The 13,160-nt window shown below is 39.8% G+C and overlaps 1 non-coding gene across 1 annotated transcript; it reads left to right on the top strand.

The window, feature by feature from the left end:
• The first annotated feature begins 12,802 nt into the window (after positions 1–12,802).
• Positions 12,803–12,908, top strand: LOC120109112. The gene has a single exon (XR_005510148.1). It is a non-coding gene; the product is annotated as a small nucleolar RNA R71 (small nucleolar RNA).
• The last annotated feature ends 252 nt before the right edge of the window (positions 12,909–13,160 follow it).

Below are 13,160 nucleotides of genomic sequence, written 5' to 3'. Positions count from 1 at the left end.
TACATTTGCTTTATGGCCTACTGTACCACAACAAAAGCAGGTTATTTTCTTAGTTTTTGTTTCCCCAGCTTTAACAAAGAAGTTACTAAGAAGTTTTTGCTTATTCCTTGGTTTATATCCTAAACCGGCTTTATTAAACACTGCACGTTGACTATTTAGTATCATGTTTAATTTTTCAGAACTATAGGTAAATCTTTCAACTAAGGGTTTGTATTTGTTAAGTTCTTTAGTTAGTGTCTGATTTTCGGCTTTTAGATCATTAAGTTCTTTAGTAAGATCCTTATCTAAGGTTTGTTTATATTTTTTAAGTTCTGAAAATTCCTTAGTTAGTTTTTCATTTTCTTTAGTTAAGGTGTTGGTCTTTTGAGTTAAAAGTTAGTTGCTTGTTTTAAGTTCTATATTTTCTTTGGTGATTAAATCCTTATCCTTAACTAATTTATCGTATTTATGTAGGTATGATTGATTAGTTATTTTCAGTTCTTTATTCTTAAGATTTATAGCCTTATATTCTACCATTAATTCATTAAATGCATCATAAAGTTCATCAAATGAAAAATCATAGTGCGTATCGGAAGTTACCTCATTTTCGTTGGCCATGAAACAAAAATTGGCCTTCTCTTCTTGTTCTTCATCCGATGATGAAGATGATGCGTCGGAGTCCGATAGGGTGGTGACAAGGGCTTTCTTCTTCTTCTTGTACTTGCTGCTCTTCTTTAGTAAGGGACACTCAGCTCGGATGTGTCCCGGCTTTTTGCACTCATAGCAGCCGGTCCCCTCACTTTCCCTTTCCTTACCTTTGTCCTTGCGGTAGGAATTTGAGGGGCCTCTCCTTTGATGATAGGACTTCTTGTGGTTGATGAATTTCTTGAACTTGCACACAAGAAGAGCCTCACCACCATCTTCCTCATCTTCTTCTTCTTCACTGCTGCTGCTGCAAGACAAGTCCTTGTTAGAAGAAGTAGATTTTAAAGCTATTACCTTTTTCTTATGGGAGGACTCTTCCTCGTTGTGTTGTTTCATGGTAAGCTCATGCGTCATAAGGGATCCAAGGAGCTCTTCAAGTGGAAGCTTGTTCAAGTCTTTAGCTTCTTGGATTGCCGTCACTTTAGCTTCCCACGACCTTGGTAGACACCGAAGGATTTTCCTGACAAATTCACTGTTAGTATAGTTCTTGCCAAGGCTTTTTAGGCCATTGACAATATCAGTAAACCTAGTGAACATGCATGTAATTGTTTCGTTAGAGTCCATTTTAAATAGTTCATATTTATGAACCAAAATATTTATTTTGGACTCTTTCACTTGATTCGTGCCCTCATGGGTCACTTCAAGTCTGTCCCAAATCTCTTCTGCAGAATTGCAAGTAGAGACCCTATTGAATTCATTACGGTCTAAGGCACAATAGAAGACATTCATTGCTTTAGAGTTTAATTGTGCCTTCCTCATGTCATGTTCATCCCAGTCCATTTCAAGTTTAGGTACCTTAACACCATCTACGTATATGGATGGGATGTATGGCCCATTTACTACAATGGACCACATCTCATAGTCTTGGGCTTGGATGAATATTCTCATCCTAGCCTTCCAGTATGAGTAGTCAGATCCATTGAAGAAAGGGGGTCTTTGGGTGGACTGACCCTCAATGTGAGAAGATCCAAATGGGGTTGTCATTTTGATCTTTTAACTCATGAGTGGAAGAGTTTTTGGCTCTGATACCACTTGTTGCCCAGATAGACAACCCAAGAGGGGGGGGTGAATTGGGTTTTTAAATTAACTTAGCTAATTAAAACTTTGTGGATGATTAACTAAATACTATAGCCAGTTATTTAATTAAAGCTAAGTGCTGTGAGTAATGTGTGGGGAAGAAGATGAGAGACAATGCACTACAAACACAAAGTTTTATAATGGTTCGGAGCTAACCCTTGCTCCTACGTCCACTCCCCAAGTCTCACTTGGGAATTTCACTATAACCCCCTTGGATTACAGCCGGTTGTTTTGCAAGCTCACAACCGAACTTGTTGTTTTACGAGCTCACAACGAACTCGGTCGGTTTTCCCAGGCTCACCGACTAGAACCAACCCCGATTGTTTTCCCGGGCTCACAATCAAACCCTTACACTCGTTGGTTTTAAACCGGCTCACCAACCAACCTTAATCCCCTTGATTCAATCCCCCGATTGAATCAAGTAAATACACGAGATAGAAGAAAACAGAAGATAGCTTCTCAAAAAGCAGATTTAAAACAATATAATCGTAAAGGAGTTAGAAGCCCTCAAACGCTTTTAAGATGGTGAAGAGGTGTGGCTTCTGGAACTCCGGTCTCCTCTTGAAAGAGTGATCGACTTGAAAGCAGGAGGAGGAAGCTTTGAATGCTGGGAAGATGTTGGTGGAGCAGTAAATGCAGATCTTCCCTTTTTCTCGTTGAAGAGCACTTAGAGAGCTTGAAGACTTGAATGCTAGGAGTGGAATGTGTGTTTTTTTTACCTTGCTACAGTCTTCTGTGGCTATTTAAGCCAACCCCCACGGAAACTAGCCGTTACTCTGCTTTTTCTGGCCGTTCTGCACACTCTGCGCAGCCTGACAATGTGACCGTTGGTGGGTTGGAGTCGACTCGCGCGATCAGGAGTCGACTCGGCTGTAGCAGGAGTCGACTCGAGCTTTTCCGGAGTCGACTCGGCAACTGTTCCCAGTTTGAATTAAAGTTGCCGTCTTGACTGGGAGTCGACTCGTCTTGACCCGGAGTCGACTCGCCAACTTCTGGCGCTGACCTGGCAATTTTGGAGTCGGCTCATCCTCTGTAGTCCGTGGATCCAAATTTGAATTTTGTCCACTCGAGTCGACTCGACTGTCCTGGGAGTCGACTCGAATCTCAGAGCCCGAACTCCCGATTCTCTGTCTTTTGGCTCATCCAGTCTTGGAGTCGACTCGAACTTCCTTGGAGTCGACTCGGCTCTCAGTTTCCGAAAGTTGGTCTTCTGCCTTTTGACGTGAAGCTTGTCTTGGAGTCGACTCGAGCTGTCTGTGAGTCGACTCGAATCTCAGAGGCAGTAACATGGTCTTTTGTCTGTCGATGGTCGCACAGTCTCGGAGTCGACTCGCATACTGCGGGAGTCGACTCGAATCTCAGAGTCCATAAAACGCTCTCTGACTTTTTCTTTGCGTACCGCTGGGAGTCGACTCGCGTTCCACTGGAGTCGACTCGAATCTCAGAGTCCATAAAACGCTCTCTGACTTTTTCTGTGTGTACCGCTGGGAGTCGACTCGCGTTCCACTGGAGTCGACTCGAATCTCAGACCTGAAAAACTGCTCTTCTGTCCTTCTGTCTGTTTTCAGTCGGAGTCGACTCGTACTGATCAGGAGTCGACTCGAGCTCGTGCCAGTGACCTTGATACGCTTGGAGTCGACTCGTGAGACTCGGGAGTCGACTCGTATCTCAGACATTGGTTCATGCAGACTTCTTAACTTATCCAAAATGCTATGAACCAAGTCTAGAGACACTTGGACAGGATTTTCACTGAAACACTCAATTGAATTCATTAGTAATCACAAGATATACTCCAATGCTTTGAGCTCATCAAAATCAAATGGGGTTTTAATCAATCACTCCACAGAAGGGCGTGAGCCCCTCTACATGTGTTTCCCTAATCCTTATTAGGTAAGGTTTTGGATGCCCTAATGTGGTCAAGCGCTAATCTAATTAGGCTTAGCCCAAGGGTGAACCAATTTGGATCCAATCTAGGTAAGTCCTAATCCAATTAGTACTTAAATCAATTTTGACTCAATTGAACTCTTCAATCCTAATCCAATTAGGAGTCTTATTGATTCATTAGATTAATAATTAATTATGACTTAAGAAATCCTAATCCAAATTAGGACATATTTAATTTTAGTCTTAACCAATTAGGACTTTATTTGAATCCGAAGTCCTAATCTGATTAGGACTCTAGGAATCCTACTCCAAGTAGGAATCCGATTTTAATTCAAAACTCCTAATCTCATTAGGATTGTAGGAATCCTATTCCAAGTAGGAATCCCAGTCCTACTCCAACTAGGATTTCCAGTCCTAATCCAATTAGGACTCTAGGAATCCTACTCGAAGTAGGACTTTTGTTTCAAGTCCAATTAATTAATTCCCTTTGTTCCTTCTTCAACTGAATATCAATCGAATTGATTACTTGTGATTCCTAATCACGATTCAACCATCGGATCGGTCAATACTTCTAGTGTGTGTGACCCCATAGGTTCTATTCTGACTGGTAGTGAGATATATTGTGATCTCTATCATAATATCATTGAAAACTCCTTTCAATGAATTGAAACGATTCCAACTCAACTCATTAGGGTGTATCGATCATCGAGACAATCCCTATGAGTCCCACCATCCACCAGTGACACCTAGCAGCATGTAGTGGCTACCCAGTAGAATAGAATGATGAACCTCTAGGTGCAGTTATCATGTGATACAGTCCTACTATCGTGGATCCCTACAGGACGGAGGTCATGGATAACTCGTCAAACCCCATCGTCTGTCATATGTGAAGATTTATTCGACTTAAGTTCGAGAGTGGAAAACTCTTTCTCCACTGTGCATACTGCCCCGGCCGAGGTCTTACGAACTCAGTCTTATAAATCACATAGGATCTCTCCTTATCTATCAAGGTCGATAGATTTCTTATAGGTGCATACCCTACTCCTACAGTGAACTTACTGCAGCCAATCTACATTGCATGGACCCATATGGATAGAGACCATGTATGTGTGCAGTCAAACTACAATAACCTCACTGTGAGTAGTCGAAGCACCGCAGGTCAAAGGACCAGTCACACTACTGCAACATCAAGCAAGTCACTGACGAGTGGATAGACATCCAAGTGACTTCTTGTCTTGGTCACGCTCAGTACCCTTGTTCTCTAACAAGCACCTGCACTATCACTTCAGTGTCCCTACACTGTGGACTCAAGTCTCGTCCATCCAGAAGGAAAGTGATCTGTGCACTGATCGGATCGATCACCGTCCTCGTGATGATCCATTGATCAGGAGCATTTAGAAATTAATCACCAATGATACATGGCTCAAATTCTCAACTCTTGAGAATATGCATCATCATCTTATTAATTTCTTGGACGATTCATAGACACATAAATAATATGAATGATAAGATGCCTTTTATTTATTCAATAATAAATAGTCAAGTACAAAATTATGTCCCTAGAATTAACAATGTGTCAGCCAGATTGGCTTCTAGGGCATACATCTAACATGCACAAGCCTCATCTCTCATTCAACAACAGATTGCCCCGAAATTCAAAGACCCTGGTTGCCCCACCATTGAAATAAAAATAGGAGAGACGATCATCCAGAGAGCCCTATTAGATTTAGGAGCCAGTGTGAACCTACTTTCCTACTATGTGTACCAAAAGTTAGGTTTGGAATAATTAAAGCCCACAAATATTACCCTTTTCTTAGCAGATAGGATGGTGAAGTACCCCAAGGGGATTGTAGAGGATGTAATAGTGAAGGTAAACGAGTTTTACTATCCTGTGGACTTCGTTATCCTTGAGACTGAACCTGCAATACATCCAGACAGTCACACACCTATAATTTTAGGTAGACCTTTCTTAGCCACAGCAAATGCTATGATAAATTGTCGAAATGGTATGCTGAAGTTATCTTTTGGCAACATGAAAGTCGAGCTTAATGTCTTCAATATAAGTAAACAACCACCAGACGATAAAGAAATCAATAAAGTTGACATGATTGAAAGTCTGATTCAGGAGACTTTCTTACAAACTTATAATAAGGACCCTTTAGAGGCTTACCTTGCCCATTCCGAGGAAGGGGTCGAGCATGCGCTCCCTAATTCTATTCCACTAATGAGCATAGATCGTCATCAGTCAACTGTTCTTTCTCGGACTCTTCCAAAACCATTCTTAGATAATGGTTGAAAAAAATGAACCTACATTTTGTCTGGCTGAAGACATAAAACTTAGCGCTCTTGGAAGGCAACCCAACATGTAAATATTAATAATAATAATAATAATAATAATATTAATAATATATATATATAATAAAAAAATATAAAATTTGACTAACATGCAGGTTTGAGGGTTTTTGGCCCCAATTGTCAATTTGCCTACCCATATCAGGTAACTTCTCCTCTATCCTATTACTGCTTTAAAATTTCTTTAACATTGAGGACAATGTTAGATTTAAGTATGGGGATGAGAATATTTTTTATTTCTAAAAAAAGATCATAAAAAATAATAATAAAAAAAATGAGCACATAAAAAAAAAGAGGGGATTTCAAATTTTTAACTCAAATTCTAATCTTTTTGGCTGTACAAACTAGGAATTGCTTTGACAAAAGCTTTGAGTTAAGAAATATGATAGCAGTTCTAGTTTAAATTTTCGTCCCACTTATCTTCTGCTAACATGATAGAAGACGATTTAGCACCTACACGTAAGCACATGAATAGTGGGGTATGTAAACTTACAACTAATATGAATACTTTTAATCTTCTGTATAATTTAAAGTTATATGTGTGATGAACACCCTATTAAAAAAAAAAGAAGAAGAAAATAAAACAAGTTTATTTTAAGTCTTCTCACAGAGTAACCGGGCCTCTTGCTTGGCAAGCAGCGAGGGTTCGCATAAAAAGGTGAGGATGGCTGAGATTAAACTCTGAGTGACTAATTTAGCCTTGGAGCCTAGTTGACTTGAGTTATTAAGCCAATTAGGATGTCTTTACACCTAGTGCCCTGAGCCATCTGGATCGGAAGTCATTGGCCTAACACTCGCTACATGGGTTAGCTAGAAAGCTTAATAAGGCTAGATATTGCACAAGTCATTCTTCTTAGCATTCAGTCTGATTAAAATATATATATATAAACAAATAAATAAATCTGGGGTGTTCATTACCATTTAACTCTAGAAAGTCTTAAAAATTGAAGTGATCATGTTGGAAGTAAGTGAAAGCCACTCATTTATCTTGCACCTCACTACATTCTTGACTTGTTAGCAGATAGATGGGGTGTAATGAAACTTGAGCTAGAGTCTGTTTAAATATGATAGCAACAAGTCTCTATTGTCCTTGCAATTCTAGTTTCATACAGTAATACCTGTTCAAATTTCGAGTTAAAAATTGAAATCCCTGACTGATGAAGTTTGTGGGTAACTTCACTGCAAACCCTCACGAGACAACACTCGTCCACTAGGGTAACCTAGGGGTTTAAAGGCTTGTTGCACGTGCTAAGTGCAATCGTAATGCTCTACGAAAGTGAGTATTTATCTTAGTATATTTATATAATAAATAACACTTTTGCACTCTCATTTTATCATTTTCGCACTAAATTGCTAGAGACTAGCAATAAGCTGGTTGGGGGGTGGAATGAGAGCACAAAAGTGCAATCGTCATACCATCTTAATTAGTATTATAGCTAATCATTAATAATAAAATTAACTAATTAACGTTGTATTTGTGCTTCAGTGCAAGTAATCCAAGAAACCAATTAACATTGGGTTTAAGCCCAATGCCCGATAGCTGATCGGTTATTTCAATTTCAAAAATAAACCACGCAATAGCACGTATCCTGTAGGATAGTGATTACGGGTGTCGGTCCACAGGGATTGGAAACAAGTTATTTTTCCTAATTAAATAATTACTTCAAAGGGGATAAGCTAGAGTAAATGATAAAAACTAAGAATTAATATGGGTGTAGTAGTATGAATTATCTATGGACAGAGGTGTTTAGGGCTAGATTCCACCGATAGATTTATATCCGTGATGCTTTCAATGATTGAGTTGTATGTAAGACTTGATTGCTTACGACTACACGCCAAAGCAATCACAAAAGAAAATTATAACTAATTTCCAGCATGAATCATCTAAGTCTAGCACAAATCATCTACTCTGCATGACCTGTCTAACCTAGCATGATGCATCTGATCATTTAAACATGAAATCGATGTCACATGAATATCTCCTCCAAACTACAGGTGTTGGATTCGATGAAATAGATCAATCTATGTAAAATATTTTATGCAAGATAAATGATTTACATAAATTGGATAAATCATAAGATCAATTGATAAATTCTTCATCATGCAACCATCTTACAATACAAACTCAAATCAATAAAAATGAAACGAATACTCCTCTATGGCTTCATCAAAACTCCTAAACCGAGGCTTAGCTGCTCATGGTGGCCGGAAGTCCTCCCATCTTCATAAAAAAATTGCTCTTCACTCCCTTCCGCTCCCAGCCTCTCTCTCTTCTCTCTTTTTTTTTAATTTTATTTCTTCATCTCCCGAATAGAGCCTCCTCTATTCTTCAAAACCGAGCTCCCCTCTCCCCTCTTCTTCGTCTTCCTCTTATAGATCGCCGAAGACCAGCGATGGATCCTGAGAGAGGAGGAGGGCGTGATGCTGGGAGAATGGCTGGATCTCGGGCGACGATGGGGATGGAGCTCGAAACGGGTGCCGATCCGGAAGGAGCTGGGTTACCGGCTCGTTGAATGCAGTTGGCTGGGATCGCGGTGAAGGCTGAATCACAGGGATTGGAGCTGGGAATCGATGGGATCTCTTCTTGGAACGAATCCGGGTGAAGCTCGGGATGGCTGGAATGCTTGGAGGAAATGGCTGATTTCCGGCTACTGGGAGGTGGAACGGGCGGCGGATGGCACGCGGTTGATGCGGCTGGCACGGAGCTGATGCGGTGGTGCTGGATCTCGGCTGAAGACGCGGGATGTGATGGCAAAGGGGCTGGATCTCCGCTGTTGGGAAGAGTCGACCGCACGGGCACAGTGGGCACGCGGCTGATTGCGGCCGACTGGAATCACGGAGGACTGGTCGCCGGCGGATTTGATCGCGGGATCGTCGGGAGGAAGCCGCGGACGGTGGGCGGCCGCGGGATCAACGGGAAGACGCCGCGGGGGACCGTCGGTGGGCTGCGCATGAGATGTTCATCGGGGGAGGAAGAAGATGAACAGTGGCTGAGTCATTTTTTTATATTTTTTTTTGTAACACTGTTCATACGAACAGTGTTTTCACGGAACACTGTTCATATGTATAGTGCCATCTCGAAACACTGTTCATATGAATAGTGTTTTCAGCATTTGGGGAAAAAACTCTTTTTCTTGCTCTATTTTAACGTGAAAATGGGCATATATGGATTTAAAAGGTCTCCCTTATTTTGCTTAGTTTGGAAACATGATGCGGAGACGGAAATTTCTGAACCGTTGGATCACTTGGGGAGCCACGGACGGTGGACAGTGCTTGGGTGCATGCATGTCAGTTGGGCATTGGGCTCGAACCCAGTGTTATTGAACTGAAACATGCTGGCTGGTATGCTCGGAAGGCGAGGACATGTGAATTATTTATTTCTTATCATATTTTAAATTTATTTCAAAGATTGTTCTATTTTGTAGTAAAATAAGTAGTTATCCGTTTAAGAACGTTGACATGTGCTGAAAAAAGAATATTAAATTATAGATTAATCAGCACTTGTCACATTCCCAAACCTACATTTTGCTAGTCCTCGAGCAAAATAAAACTAGAAAAGAAAAACTCTAACTCACTTTCGCAGGCATCGCGATTGCATTTACCATATGCAACAAGGCTTTAAACCCCTAGGTTACCCTAGTGGACGAGTTATAGTCTCGTGAGGGTTTTCAGTAAAGATACCCACAAACTTCAATATTAAAATAAATCATTTATGATTATTATTATTATTATTATTATTATTATTATTATTTATTTTTTAGTCGATTGATCTATAAAGTGAAAATCAAATTCCAAATTCATACTAGCTAAGAATTTCAAAAACTCTCTTTTTTTATTATTATTATTAAAATCTAATTTAAGATACATAAATGATAAGAATTTCAAAGCACACACGGTTTTATTTACTAAGTCAGCCCAAATTCTAGGTTAGTATGCAATCTAAGTTAAAGTCATAAAGTTTCCGTTTAGGGAGTTGTAAGACTTATTTATACTGGAGTGCTCGGTAAAATCTGGACCGTACACAAGCTAAGGGTTCGGATATCCAAAATATTGTTAATACTAGTAGTTTCCAAGGATTGGTCGAAAAGACCTGCTCACTGATTCAAAATCATCATCTCTGCAGGATTTCAAGAGTTGTGGATGTTTACTTTAGTACCTCACGGGCTTTATCTGTAATATTCCAGTTTACTCGAATTTTTACAACGACGGCTTTCACACTATTGTCTTTTTCAAGGTCAATACAGAACTTTTTTTTTTGAAAGATGTATAATTGTGTACTTTTACTCTTGTGGTGATTTCTCCGGGTAACGAGCAATCAGTCGACAACTCTCATACCAGTTGGCACAAGGTGTCAGGCATCAAGACTCCCCTACGAACTTATGCTCGGAGTCCTCATCACAAGCCCACTTAACCTTTGACAATAGGTAGCCATTTTCGATGTTCCTGACTAAATCCATTTTTATTGATGATTTTTTTTTTTTGGATTGGATAAGTATGCTTCATCAGGGTCCAAGGTTGCTACTATACTATCAACATAATGTCGAGCCTAGACATTAGAAGGGTCGGCCAGTGTGTAGTGAAATTCTAAAGTATTAATTAGCTTACAACTCCCTAAGAGAGACTTAATAAAAAGAACTTAAATTTGTATTACTTCCGACTAGTCATTGGGCTTTTTAGATTTTATATACCTTGTGTATTTATCATTCTCGCATAAATGTATAGAAATTAGGTTTTTTTAAAAAAAAACTTTTTTTTATTATTTTTAATTTTTTTATTATTATTATTTATTATTTTATAAAAATGAAAATGAACACATTTTTTTTTGATGAAAATCAAGATGAATACCCCCAAACCTAAACCTAACATTGTGAAATGAAAATGAATGCAAGAGATGCAAACAAAACCAAAAATTCTTAAAAATACTCAAAAATACCCCCAAACCTAAACCTAACATTGTCCTCAATATTAAAGAAATCTAAGAGAATTGGGTTGCCTCCCAACAAGCGCTAAGTTTATTGTCTTCAGCCAGACACAGTGAGGTAGTTTTTGCATCTCCTTCTATGAGGTCATCTATTTTGTCTATCATAAAACACTCAACTTTCCTCGCGGGTTGGTCGGCCGCATTGAACACATTTAATTTACCTTCATGTTCCCAAATGATATGTTCATTACCCCTGTTCTACAATTGATGCACGCATTGGCTGTTGCTAAAAAGGGGCGCCCAAGGATCATGGGGATTTGTTTCTTAGGATTAGGTTCATGTTCCATATCAAGGACGATGAAATCTACTGAAAAATAGAATTTATCTACCTTGACAAGAACATCTTCAATTATCCCACGTGGTGTTTTTACAGATCGATCAGCCAATTGAAGGGATATTGAGGTTGGTTTTAACTCACCTAACCCAAGCTTCTCATAAATTGAGTAAGGTAAAAGGTTGACACTTGCCCCTAGATCTAAGAGTGCTCGATCAATAAAATTATTTCCTAAGACACAGGAGATGGTGGGAGCACCAGGATCTTTGAATTTCGGAGGGGTGTTGTGTTGGAGAATAGAACTCACTTGCTCAGTTAGGAAGACCTTTCTAGGCACATGTGTCCTAGATTTTCGCTTTTGGGTGTACAGGTCTTTAAGAAATTTGGCATAGGAGGGAACTTGTCTAATAGCATCAAGAAGTGGAAGGTTGATCTTCACTTGTTTGAAAACCTCCATCATCTCCTCTAGTGAAGTTCCCTTTTTGCTAAATGGAGAGGGTGAAGTAAGAGCTTCAGGAAATGGGGCCTTTGGAATGTGAGTTTTGGCAGAAGATGGACTAGCCGAAGAAGAAGAAGAAGGTTTTAGATTTTCATTTGACACATTTCTATCCTCTTCTTCACCTTTCTTATTGTTGTCCTCCCCAATCTTATTGTCTATTATACGTCCACTCCTTAGGATAGTCAAAGCATTGGCTTGTTCATGATGAATTGCATTTAATTGATTTTCTTGAGCTATGTATTGTCCCCTAGGATTACTTAGCGGTTGGCTTGGAAGCTTTCCTTCCTCTCGCTTGTTCAGTGCATTAGCTAGTTGCCCCATCTGGGATTCTAGCTTGGCGATTGATTGCGTGTGAGAGTGCACCAATTATGTAATGGTTTCCAAACCTTGAAGGGCGTTCAACACTTTCTCCTCAAAGGCTGTGTTTCTTTGGGGTGGAGGAGAAGTGTGTTGAAATTGAGTCAAGGGACGGTAGGGATGAATATTTTGTTGGGTTTGAAAATTTTGAGGATTTTGAAAATTTTGGGAATAGGGTTGGGCTGTGTTCGAAGCTTGCTGCTTCCAAGAAAAGTTTAGATGATTTCGCCATCCCGGGTTATATGTATTGGAAAATGGATCATTACCCGGTCTGGGTTGTGTTTGAGCAGCATTGATGTGTTCTTGCACGAGTTCGGGGAATTGGGGCGCTGAGGGGCACTCATGAATAGGGTGGGATGGGCTAGAACAAATAGTACACACTTGTGCTTAGGAAGAGTTCATGTAATGCCCACCTATCATCAGTTGGTCAATCTTATGGGACAATGCATCTACCTTGCTAGACAGGTCCATAGAATGACTTATTTCACAAATGGTCCCTTTTCTTTGAGAACTCGGGGATGCTTGACGAGAACATGAAGCATGGTGGAAGGAGTTTTCATTAAGATTTTCAAATAATTTCCATGCTTCATGCTCATTTTGAAGCATAAAAGTGCCCCCGCATGCAGCATCGATCATCTGACAGTTTCGTTCTGTCAATCCGTCATAAAAATATTGCACTAGTTGCCACTTAGGTATTTGATGATGAGGGCATTTACAGATTAGGTCCCTAAATCTCTCCCAAGTTTCATGAAATTCTTCTCCCTCGGTTTGGGAGAAGCTTGTAATGGCACGTCTAAACTGGTTCGTTCTTCCTATGGGAAAGTATTTTTTAAGGAATTCTTGTTGTATTTGATCCCAAGAACGAATCGAATTAGCTTCTAAAGAATTCAGCCATTGTTTGGCTCTATCTTTAAGGGAGAAGGGGAATAACCTAAGTTTCAGGGCATCATCAGTGAAGTTCTGAATCTTGACAGTAGTGCAAATCTCAAGAAATTCATCTAAATGTTTGTATGGGTCTTCGTTGGTGAGCCCATAAAAAGATGGGAGCATTT

Source organism: Phoenix dactylifera, unplaced genomic scaffold, assembly GCF_009389715.1.
Source record: "Phoenix dactylifera cultivar Barhee BC4 unplaced genomic scaffold, palm_55x_up_171113_PBpolish2nd_filt_p 001822F, whole genome shotgun sequence".
Taxonomy (NCBI): domain Eukaryota; kingdom Viridiplantae; phylum Streptophyta; class Magnoliopsida; order Arecales; family Arecaceae; genus Phoenix; species Phoenix dactylifera.
This window is presented reverse-complemented; position numbering and strand designations above follow the sequence as displayed.